The sequence below is a fragment of the Sminthopsis crassicaudata genome, chromosome 1 (genome assembly GCF_048593235.1).
Source record: "Sminthopsis crassicaudata isolate SCR6 chromosome 1, ASM4859323v1, whole genome shotgun sequence".
Lineage (NCBI taxonomy): Eukaryota > Metazoa > Chordata > Mammalia > Dasyuromorphia > Dasyuridae > Sminthopsis > Sminthopsis crassicaudata.
Window position 1 is genome coordinate 185149176 of NC_133617.1, and position 12936 is coordinate 185162111.

Sequence of the window (12936 nt, forward strand, 5' to 3'; positions counted from 1 at the left end):
TCTTCCTTTCCCTTCCTCTCTTTCTTCCCCTGCCTCTTCTCTTTCTGTCTTTCACTGTGTCTTTTTAGTCCGCTGTCTTTGCCTATCTCAGTGTCTTGTCTCCCTGCCTTTCTCCATGTCTGTGACTCTCCCCATTTTCCCTCCCTTTCATCTTGTTCTATTTTTTTTTCTCCTTCTGATTTCCCTTTCTCCTACTTTTCTTCTTGGTGTCCTAGGAACAGACAAGGAAAAATGAATGTTAGAGAAAGATCTTTGCATATTTGCTTTTTCATGGAAAACTCTGAATCTACTTACAGAGTGTGTTTCTCCTACTCTTCTATACAGGAAGCTGTGAAAATTCTGTGGATTAGATTTCGCCATGGTTTAGAGTTACTCAATCGACTGTAGTTTCTAGAATACAATGGTCAGTCTGTTCCTATCCTCTGCCATATTGAGAATCTACCATGATATTTCATTGGAAAAGCTGAATAAGCCAACAATTAACTTCAGTTCCCAAATAGCTATATCTAGTAAAACCTGGCAGAATATTTGCACATTCCTGCCTTTTCTCTTTATGATGCCAAAAATGGAATATGGCTGCCCCTTTATTTCAGATTTCTTCTTTATCTTAAAAAAAAAAACCCAAATCTTTTCTGTTTGATATTTGACTATACATAACGCATATTTATATTTTAAACTAAGTTTGATGCTTTATATAGTTTGAGTTGACAAACCCTTTTGGGAGAGCATTTAATAATAAGGCAAATTTATGAAATGGTATTTGGAGAACTGTGAAGCTCAAGATTATGCTAGAAATAGGCTTGAATCTATGGTGGCTCCTGCCAGGTGCAAGATGACTGAGAATTAAACGTCTGATGGACCCACTGGGGTAAGTTATTAAACATTACCATATGTATTACCATTGTAATATAGACACAAAAATTAGAGACAAAACTCTAGAGTCTGGGAGAATGGGGGGATCAGAGTCTGACAACAATCTTTGAAATAGACTACCAGACAGGGAAACAAGGTGGGGACTCAAAAGAGCTCCAGAAAAAGACCTGGCTTTGTAAGAAATTACTACAGCATAAAATTAAATGGGGCCGTCCAAAAACTTTAGATTAAATTGGATCTGATTAGAATCAGATTCTGATTCGAGGTGCTACACTCTAAGTGTAGCTGAGCGTAGATAGGTATGAGGGGACTTGTAAAATTGGAGAATATCTTTATCTGGATTGAGGAAAATAAAGATAAAGAAAGAACAGACCTAGTAATTGAAGAAAGTGCAAGTGCCTTAAGCTTGACTGCACCATTCTTAGAAGAAAACAATGATATAGTTCCTGGGGTCTATTTATTTCTTTTGAAGAGGTTTTAAAATTTGGAGAGCCAAAAGAGTCAGGATCCACCTAATTTACAAATTTACTTCATCATTTTTCTTTACCATGCTGATCTTTCTGTAGCATCTAGGAAAGAGGCAGCTTAACAAAGTGGAAAGAATATAGAGGTTTTTAATCAAAAGTTGGTCATAGCTATAATTATAATCCCATAAAAATTAGAGGAATATACAAATATTTTGTGTATAGGAATTAAAAATATTTCTATTAATCAATACTTCTTGTTATTTACTATACAATTCTGTTCTAATTTTTTTAATTAAAATTTTCTATCAGATCTTTTAGTAGAGAATATTTTGAATAGGGACAATGAACCAAATGTTGGCCTCTATTTTGACCTGGAGTAGTGGTGTGATTCAACAATGGAGTGAGATAGCCATTAGATATACCACCTTTCCATTTATCTCCTGTGGTATTTTAGGTAAATTAATTCAAGTTTCTAAACTGCAGTTTTCTCATCTCAAAGATGAGAAGATTCTATTTCCAATCTTACTGTCTTACTATTGTTATGGTTCTTACAGGTTTTGATGGAACCTTAAGTTAAGATTTCATTTAAGAGAATGTCTTAATTAGACTTATCCAAAGGTAGAATGGGCTGTCTCTAGGGGTATTGAGTTTCCCCTAGTTGGAGGTCATGAGAAGGAGACTAGATGATTACTTAGAGGAGATGTTGGAAGGGAAAATGATATCACATTATGGGTTCGACCACTTGACTTTTGAGCTTTATTTCCTTCTTGAGATTCTATAGTTCTATAAGGATCAAATGAAACAGTATATTTAAGATGATCTACAACTGTAAAAGGCTATATATAAATATGAATTATTTATTATGGCTGTGAAGCAGCTGGTGTAGTGAAGAGAACCAGTCAGAGTTAAAGTCCTGATTTTGACATATAGTTTCCATGTGATCTTTGGCAAACCATTTAACTTGCTAGTGTCCTTGAAAAAGCAAATCTCTTAAGACTAGAAGTTAGAGAAAACTTTCTGGCTTACATTGATAGAGACACTTTCCTTGGAATTGCTGACATCAGTGAAATCACAAATTATACCCCAATCCCTGCTTGTTCAGTGGTATCTAACTTTTAATGTACCCCTTGGATCTTCTTGAAAAAGACATTTTTTTCTTCACTTCATTTTACCAGTGAAGAAACTGAGGCAAATGAGGCTAGGATCACACAATTAGTATGTATCTGAAACTAAATTTGAATTCAGGAAGATCAATCTTCCTGAATTCAGACCCAGCACTCTATGCACTGTGCCATTTAGCTATCCTATTCCTATCCCTAATGTTTATGTTCCTCACCTCCATAACTAAAATTCTCCCTTTACTTTCTGTTATTATTTTTCCTTCTGTACCTTTGATTCCTCCTTGTTCCTTCTCAAGCTCTTGAGCGTTCTCCTTTGGTCCCTCAAATGTAGGTATGCTACAGGTTTGTCCTATACTACTTTGTTTTTCATAAAATTTTAGGATCACGGGCCTAAAAACTGGAGGAAAACTTAGGGATCATTTAGTTTAATTCTTTTATTTTACATATGAGGAAATAGCCCCATAAGATTAAGTGACTTGCCCAGGATCAGACAGGTAGCAAGTAACAGATCAAAGATTGGCACTCAAGTTCTGTGATTCAAAATTCAGTGGTCCTTTTATAGTCACTTATTACCCTTGGAGATATTAAACACTTTCAGATTATCCTGTGTCACCCTTACACTGGTGACTCCCAAATGTACATCTTTAGTCATTATGTCTTTCTTAATTTTTAGTTTTGCATTGCCAATTGCCTTTTGGACATCTCCATCTGTATGCCCTGCTGTTACCTCAAATACAACATGTCTAAAACTGAACACCATCTTTCCCTCCCAACCAGCTGCTCCCCTCTCTCTCTCTCTCTCTCTCTCTCTCTCTCTCTCTCTCTCTCTCTCTCTCTCTCTCTCTCTCTCTCTCTCTCTCTCTCTCTTTTCTTTTCTCTTCAGAAATTATAATTGGCTCTTTTCTTTCTTACTGTCTATTACAGTCACACTTATTTTTTTCAATCCCAATTGCTGCTATATTTTTCTTGATCTTAATCAAATCATACCTGGATTATTGGAATAGTCTGCTCATTGTCTTCCTGTCCCTGGTCTCTTCACTATCCACTCCATCCTGAAAATTTTTGCTTGATTAATCTTCTGAAATAATCACTTTGTACATGTCAGTCCTCCTTGTTTAAAAGTTTTCAAAGTCTCCCAATTCCCTATAAGATAAAATTGAAAATTGATATTTAGTATTCCTGCAGATCAACTCCTCCTTACCTTTCCAACTTTATCTCAACTATATCAAATGAAAACAAAATCTTTGCCTTAACAAATATCATCTTCTCATTATGCCCTGATAGAAACTATCCTTATTAGTTTGATCCCAACTATGCTTATGTCATTTTGGTCTACCTGGAATGCCTTCCTCAGTTTCCCTAAAATAATAGACATTGAAAAGAACACCATGCCATTTTAATTAGTAAGAAACTTCTTTATGGTACAGTTTCATATTTTCTTTGAACCTGGGGTGAGCCATTGACTTCCTTTGGGATATTTGTATGGTGGCTAGATATATTCACAGAATCTGCTCTTTTAATCCTCTGAATGCCAATTGTATCAATTCTCTCCCTCTCCAAAGAGTTTCGTCATAATTATGACTGTGTTGTATCATATCCTTTTAATTTTCTTGCTCTCTGGTGGAGTTGCCAATGTTGCTCACTGGTGCAGTAAAGTCCCCAAATGGTGGCTAGCCAGAGGCTGGATGATATAAAAACTGGATCATCCTTCCTTGAATAACTTAAAGTTGACCATATGGCACTAAAAAGCAAAATCTCTAGTAGAAATTGTCTTCATATATTTACAAGTCCAATTGAGATAATACCTTCATGTTAATATTTTTCTTTGTTTAGTATTGTTGCAGATTTCATAATGGTTTTCATCGCAATTCATTGTCTCAATAATACACACATGAAAAACTATCCTTAAGATTTCTAAGACTGATTTTAGCTAAAAATGTCCTTTAGGAAAGCATAAGAAAAATTCTTATAGTTCTTTATGATAACTTTTATTAATTGGTATCTTTATAAGCTATAAATTGCTAATATATGTGACAATATTATTATTGTATACTGTTCTTATATAATGAATGAATGAACAAATTTATTAAGTACTTTGTGAGAAGAACTATATTAAATGCTGGGAATACTAGTACAAAAAGCAATAAAATGTCTACTCTCAAAGAGTTTACATTCTCATAAATGAAGGCAATATAGAACAGTGGTTGCTAGGAAGAAATGTTTTTGTTTAGGAGAATAATTAATAACAATAATGAATAATAATAGCCAACATTACATTGTACTTACTATGTTCCAGGCATTGTGCTAAGTGCTTTACAATTATTATCTCATTTTATAATTAGAGTTAGAGGACAAATGAATTACCTGTCCTTTTCAGGAAGGATAGTGTTGATATGAATACTATTCCCAAAGTAAGATGTTGAAAATGGTGGTAGTTCTGGGGTATACACTGTTAGGTCATGGCATAATCAAATTTGTCTGCAGCCTAGTGGGCACCTACATATGTTGAATGTTAAACAATCACAAGTCCTGAACCAATCCTGGAAGTGGAAACTATTGTGAATGAGAGTGAATATAGTAGCACAGTCTGAAAATGTTCATTGTGGTCCAAGTAATGGTCGAGCTCAGTTCTTTATAGGGACTTGAGTTTCCTTGCATGGTTTCTGGACCTTTTGAAAAGCCATGTTTGTCCTCCCTATCATATGCAAATATTTATCTCCTCTCTTTCAATCCCTTTTACTTAGAATGCAGTGAGAATCCTTTTGTATTTGATATGGAGAAGGGGAAATGGTTCCAAATTACTTTCAAGGAATCTGAATAATAGAACCTCAAATTCCAAATTCTTGTTTTATTTAATATCTAGCAAACCCTAAGTTTTCTTCTATTGGCTTCTCTACTCTTTTTTTCATAGGGTTAAAGGTTCCTATTCCATGAAATTCATTATATATTTTTTTAAAAGTTACTTATAATATATTTGTATTTATATGGTGTCCTCTCTTTCCAAGGGAATATAAGCACCTTAAGGTGTCAGTTTTTACCTTTGTATATCAGGCTTATAGACATTTAATAAATGTTTATTCAATTTAGTGAAAACAAGAAATAATTCATCAGTTGTGTTTTAGTGCTCTTAGAAAGCAATTCAGATTATTATGAGTCAAATTGCATGGGAATAATTTGTATGCTTCAAAATGAAATCAATACAAATCACCAACATGCTATAATAGCAAAAAAGCTAGGTAGCTTAGGTAGTTTTGAGAGAGGGATAATACAAGGACTAGAAAGGAGATATTTCCATTGTGCTCTGCTGTGAGTCAGATAGCATCCGAAATACCATGCAGAGTTGTGGATGCCACCTTTTAGGGAAGATATTGCTATGGTGTTCAAAGGAGAATAAGGAGAATATTGAAACTTCTATAGATTAATAGACCATACCATTTAAGGATTAATGGAAGGAGTGTGGTAATTTTTAGCCTGGAGAAGGAGAAAAAAACAAAAAAAAAACAAAAACAGGAAGAGGAACATGGTAGCTATCTTTCAGTGTTCCAGGATTGTTAAATAGGAATAGCTGACTTGTCCAACTTGACCCTAGGGAATATAATTAGGAACAATGGGTTGAAGTTTCAGAAAGATTTCATCTCTGTGTCATCGTGGGGATGGATGTATGGGGTAGAAAATAAAGGACAAATCCCAAATTGCTAACAATGGCATTTATGCCAGAGTAAACTGCTTTGGGAAGCAGAAAGGCTCTCCTAATCAGAGGTTTTCAAACAAAGACTGCTTGACCATTTGTCAGGAATGTTGTAGAAGGGGTTCTTATTCAGGTTCTGTTTGTAGACTTCTCCCAAGCCTCCCTGACTTTAAAGTTCTCCAGCTATCTATTATACTATACTGACTCTCCTTTGATATTATGACTATGATGTGTGTTAAATAATAAGAAAGGAAGCACATCCATTGGGAGAGTAGATACATAGATATACTTGGCAAAATTAACTTAATGTTATGCCTATCAAATAGATAAAAGCAAAAGTGAATATAGAGCTGCAAAACTCTATATTTTTGAAGCTACAAAGACCTGAGTTCAAGTCAAATTTCTGAGGAATCTTAGTTCTGTAATCCCACACAATATCCCTTTGATTTTTCAGTGATCTAGGCAATTCTGAAGGTACAGAGTTGCTGCTGTCCTACATTGATAGAGTGAATTTATTCCTCTAAAAGTTCATTATTTTTCACCATATCATCTCTTATATAGATCTTTGAGAAAGATGGTAAATTACTTTGTACTCTTCTGACAGTTAGCCTTTTCTAAAATCCCAACTAAATAACTGTTACTTGGTGTGTTTTGTAGTATAAATGTCTGTAAGGTATATTTCTATTTTATTGAAGTTTTAGAACCTGTATCCTACATAATGAAGACTCATTCAATGAATAATCTGAGTTTTGATCAGTTCCACCTAATACAAATGGGCACAATTAGGATCAACCAAGGATGTGAACTAATTGGACCCAACACGATGAGACATTAAATGAAGTGGATGCTAGTACAAGAGCCCATTGTAGCAATTCTGTTTATTTATTCTATCAGCATATATAAATTCATTTTGTATTCATGGAACATGAGATTATCCTAAGGAAGTTGACTGTTACACACAGCAGGCAAGTGAGCAGTTTGGTGGCTGTCCATCCAAGTCTCTAGATGCTAAGGAAACAGACAATAGACTCTTTTTTCCTTTAAAAGTGTTACTGAGAAACTCAGTCTTGGACTTTTTTCTATTTGTTTGACTAAAGAAGGTTTGCATAGAATTTCAAAGATCACTTGGTAGGAAAGTTAATCCCCATGGTGTTTCCAATATCATTTAAACAACTTGCCAGCTCTTTATATTCACTATTTGGCCATGGGTAGTGGTCCAAATGGCCTTACATGCTGAGAAAGTATCTACTCTGTATTGCCAGCTCACCATTATCCTCAGGATTATGGTGTGAACAAAGGTAGAAATTAAGACAATAGGTATGCAATTCCAAAAAGTTTTTTAGAGTATTAGTTTTAATGCGTCTTAATTCTCACATAACAAAGTCTTCCAATACATTTTACATTAGCTATACCAAAAAAGTGATAGGAAAACTCAGATGATCACTTCTTTTCTCATATTTTACTTGAATTAAGTAAAGGTGCTAAGGAATAAAGAAATTACTAAAAAAGATAGAGTGAAAAAGAAAGGACTCAGATACATAAATTATAAACAAACTGCATGACTATCACTAGATGTGTGGTTTTTGTTCGTTAGTTTTTTTCAATCGTGTCTGACTCCTCATCCCATTTGGGATTTTCTTGACAAGGACACTGGATTGGACAAGGACAGTCCTTCTCCAGCTCATTTTTACAGAAAGGAGACTGAGGCAAAAAGGGTTAAGTGACTTGCCAAGGAACATATAGCCAGTCAGTGTCTGAGGCCAGATTTGAACTCAGGAAGATGCTCCAGGTCTGGTGCTCTATTGGTTGTGTAACCTGGCTTCAATAACACTGCGGAAAAAGTATATTAATATGATTATGAAGATAAATGAATAAAAGAAAAAAATTAATTAAGTGCTTACTCTATATACAACAATAAATGCTGAGGTTACAAATTTAAAAACAAGAATAATGATAGAGATTTATATTCTATCAGAGATTACAAATCAGTCTTGTCTGTAATGAAAAAAGGTCTGACCCTAAACTTTCCTTCTATAGATATAACCGTTTTAAAAGCTAACTTTTATATGGAATATCTTGCTTTACTCAACTGCTACTGATTCCCTGCTATTTTGACAGATCATCACAATATTTTGAGGCAGAATGATCAAGGGGACAACTGGATTCAAATACCACTGCTGATACATACTGACTGTGTGATCCTGGGTAAGTCATAAAAATGAGGGATAATAGATTTAGAACTATTAGGAGACTCTAGAGGCCATTTTGTCCAGCTCTGTCATTTTAGAGGTGAAGAAACTAAAGCACAGACAGGAGTCAGTGACTAGCCTATTATCATACTGGAAATGATGAAGAGAGAATAACAAATTTTATTTCAATCAACATTCATTTATTTTCTTCTCTACCCCATCTTATTATTGGGAAAAAAAGAAAAATGAGAGATAATTGGCTCAAATATAGGACAAGGCATATATTTTTGTACAGCGCCTAGACATATGAGCACTATTTAAATGTGAGGTATTATTATTAGTTCCCCCATGTTATATAGCTAGTTAAGATCTAAGGCAAAATTTGAACTCAGAACTTCAAGATTCCTTGTCCTTTACTACACTACATAATTGCAGTCTTTGATATCTTCTTCATATCTATGAGATAAAATAGAGATCACTGAGTTTGGCTTTTAGGACCATCTGAAACTTGTCTCTGTTGTAGCATTCAAGTTGTATTTAACATGCTCTTATCATATGTACTGTACTGTAGCCAATTTAAACTACTAATTGTTCCCCAATAATATCCTATACTTTTTTATCTTAGCAAATTTTTACAGGCTGAATACTTATCCTCCAAATTCTATGTCTGTTAAAATTCTATATCTCCTGAGTTTAATTCCATTGCTATTTTCCCCACAAAGTATTTCTTGATCTCTTCAACAGAAAGGGAACTATTCTTTTTTCAAATTTTTGTATTACATTTTATATGTATTTCACCTTCACCTATATCTCTTGCTCTTAACTTTTATTACACTTATTTGTATACAATTGTATTCCTTTATCAGGGATAATAGGATAGTATGATTTAATGGAAAATTATGGGATTGGTATCATAAGAGACTTGAGGTCATATATCACCTTTGACATTTATGCAGCCATGGAAAAAATAATTTAATTTCTCTGAGACTAAGTCCTCTCACCTATAAAATAGGGATAATACCACCTTATTATAGCTACTTTACAAGAAGCTGTCAAAAGTAATTTTTGGAATGATCATGAAGAAATCAGGAGCATTGCCATAATATTAGATAAAATAACTTTTACTCCAGTTTTCACAAAAGGAAAAAGTTGGAGTAAAAAATTATAAGCTGGTGATCCTGACTTCAGTTCTTGGCAAATCTAAAATCTATTAGTAAAGTTATGGTTTATGGCCATTTAGAAAGAGAAGTGGTGATAAATTAGAACCAGTGTGGCTTTACCAAGATTAGATCATTTCAGACAAATTTAATTTCTGTCTTTGAAAGAGTTACTAGATTGATCGTCTAGATCAAGAGAATGCTGGAGGCATAATATTCCTAGATTTTGGCAAAGCATTCGTCAGTATCTTTTAATGTTATCCAAGTAGAGTAGATGAAGAGATGTGGGCTACATTATAATAGAGTTAAATAGATTCAAAACTGGTTGAAGGGCCAGATTTAAAGAGTAGTAATTAAGTGATCTTCATAAATTTGGAGAGAAGTCTTAAATGGAGTGTCCTACAGAGCTGATCTGACCTTGTCCTTTAACTATTCAGCATTTTTCCAAATTACTTGAATAAAGGCCTTGTCCTTTAACTATTCAGCATTTTTCCAAATGACTTGAATAAAGGTATATTCAGCATATAGAATTACACAGTTTTAAAAATTATTTACAAAATAGTAGTGCAATTGTTGCTTACCATAATGTTCAAAATTTCATTTTGAGGTGAAAATGAGCCAGCTTGACATGAGACCCAAATAAGCCACCACATCCCAAGAACATTTGTAGATGAAACTGGGAAGAGAACAGCATATTTATATATGTAACAGACCTGATGGAAATCCCGTAACATTCTACTTTCTACTTATTGATTTAGAAAAAAAAATTAAAACATCATTCAATTCAGTAAAACAAGATGCATTCACAGAAATTGCCTGTGGATTTGTAGGAAAAAGAAATTTCTAGGAATCTCAGTAGATGAGGTATCATGAAGGGGTTATCATCTGTACTGGTTAATAGGGTGCCCACAATAATTAGATCTTGGCTCCACTAAAATAGCTAAGTATATAAATATATGCTATTATTATTTATTTATAACAGTGTTAATACAGTATTAATAGTAAGGGAGAAGATGTAGAGGGAGAAAAAATAAAAGCAATAAGAGGGCCTTGGAGAATGTTTATGCTGTAACTTGGCATAAGTACAAATGCCAGGTAAGCAGACCCTGTATGACATAAAAAGCTGGACATCACCAAAGTAAGGAATTATAGGAATAGTTGAAGAGGAAGATGCTGCTTTGAGCATTTTTTGAGTGGTTTAAGTAACCATAGTATTGACCATGAATTATTAAAAATAGAGCTTTTGAAAGCATTAGACATTTCTTACCACATAGTTCAGGAGAACAGCTGTGAATGATATATGAAGAAGAAGAAGAAGAAAGGGGATTCAAGGATAAAGAAGATTTTGCAACTCAGCCCTTTACTATTTGGTGCTTGCCTAGGATTAAATTTTTGGGGAAAAGTGATATGTCTAGGGCACCGGGTTCTGTAGCTTGTTGTTCTAATCTTTCCTATTTGGCTTGCTACTTTCTGAGAACATATTGTACACATGTTCTGATGCTGTTTGAAGGTCCAGGGGGAGAGAAAAATTGATTGAAAGCTCTCAGTTCTATGGAAGTGGGTGGCCAAAGAGCTCGAGCTGAACAGCTGCTATAAACCCAATGAACTTTTGTCATTTATAAATTATTTTGTAAGCCATCTGGAGGAAGAATGGTGCCATGGTTTGAGGGGGAAAAGTTCTTAAACAAGGTTCTTGCACATCCAATGTGGATATAATTTCACATATTTTTAAAACACCAATTTCAAAAGTTTTTCATTGCTTTTTGAAAATATAGATTGAAAGGAATGAAAAGATGTTTGAAAAGTGATTGTTTTAAAAAAAATTAGAAAAGATTGTTCTCTAAGTCATTTCTTACTCTTTCCTTTCAACTAATATTTTGCCTACTTTGAGATCTAGTGGAAAATATATTAACCCAGTGCCCTAATGAAATTTCCTGGTTGATAACAGAATCTGAAAATTCTTTAACCATTGCTCCTGGGGCTGTTTTCTGGATTTAATATTGTTTTGTTTAGTGTCTTCCTTGTTTAGGTCTTCTACCTATTCCAAAGGGAAGGGTCTCAAACCCTACTGGTTTGATACAGACCAAATCGTTCAAGCCAAATCCTATCACAGACCATTGTTTGATAAAATCATTCCTTAAATACACCCTAAAAATGAATGTACACACTTGGATCTTTCTTTACTTATAACTCCATTCTTTGGGAAACTCAAGGAGAAGACAACCTATACCTGAGGCCACAATATTTGATTCTGGCAAGATATATGAAATAAAATAAAAGGAAAGGATGATATTTGAACTGATATTTGAAGGGCTGATATCTAATGAGATCTGTAGTTCTAACCAAACAACCCTACTGGATTTACTGTCTAGTATTTCTCAGTGCATTATGTACCTTGGTAAACTGAGGCATCTGGTTACATAGAAGTGATTACTAGCAATGGCTAGGCCTCTTCTGCTTGTTGTGTACAGTCCTGAGGTTCAAGAGTGACTGCAGTTACAAAACCTAACAAATTTGTTTTAATCATAATTTGCCTTTGGCATGGCATGCCATCTTTCTTAACTATTTACAAAAACTAAAATTCAAAACTAAACAATGATTTTGTATTTAAATGATTTTTATTTAGTATTTAAGAGTGATTCCCCTAAAATTTTTTTTTCATTCATCAAATGATTAGCAAGAATGTCCAGTTTCCTACTGTGTATCTATAATAGTTAAGATTCTTGCAGTTAAAAACCTTGGATATTTATTCATGTAAATTGTAATATGTATTTTTAAATATCCCATTTCATTCACTTTTATTTTTATATATAAAATTGTAAGTGATTTCACCATTAAGGGCTTGTTAATAGCACAATTCATTCTGTCATAGGAAAAAAAAAATCTGTGTGCCTGCATGCGTGTATAAAAGCACCATAGACATAGTCATTGGAAAAGCTTTTTTTTTTTTTTTTTTTTTTTGGTCCAACTGCTCTTTTAAAATGGACACAGACAGATGCTTGTCCACCCCCCAATACTTTATTTTATTTTACTTTATTTCATACATTATTGTACAGGACTTGCTTTGAAGTATAAAAATTGTAGCCTAAGCAACACTTTACATTTGATTTATAAAACACTGCTTGAACAGAGTTTTAAGTCCAAGAGAACCTCTAACGATGGAGGCCCCATTAATGAGAAGCACTTTAATAGCTATTGCTGAGTTGAATGCTTTTGAGTAGGAAACTATATTTTAAAGCAGATTAAGGGTATTTGCCTGTGAAAAGAAAATGGTTTTTATCAATAACTGGTCTGAAATGTAGATTTTGCTGTATTTATTTACAAATCAATTAATGAACCTCTCTGTTGATACTCCATAAGTCAAAGCCTTGCAGCATCCATTGATAAGGATACCCCACAAAAAGAAATCAATTATTTTTTGTCATTTTAACAAGAATACAC

General features: G+C 33.9%; 1 long non-coding RNA gene across 1 annotated transcript in view; it reads left to right on the plus strand.

Annotated features, from left to right (window-relative positions):
• The window catches only part of LOC141545535 (uncharacterized), a 344302-nt gene extending 331874 nt beyond the window's left edge, over positions 1-12428 (plus strand). The window contains exon 9 of the long non-coding RNA XR_012483057.1: positions 8268-12428. This is a non-coding gene — a long non-coding RNA (uncharacterized LOC141545535). The remainder of the gene's footprint in view (positions 1-8267) is intronic.
• The last annotated feature ends 508 nt before the right edge of the window (positions 12429-12936 follow it).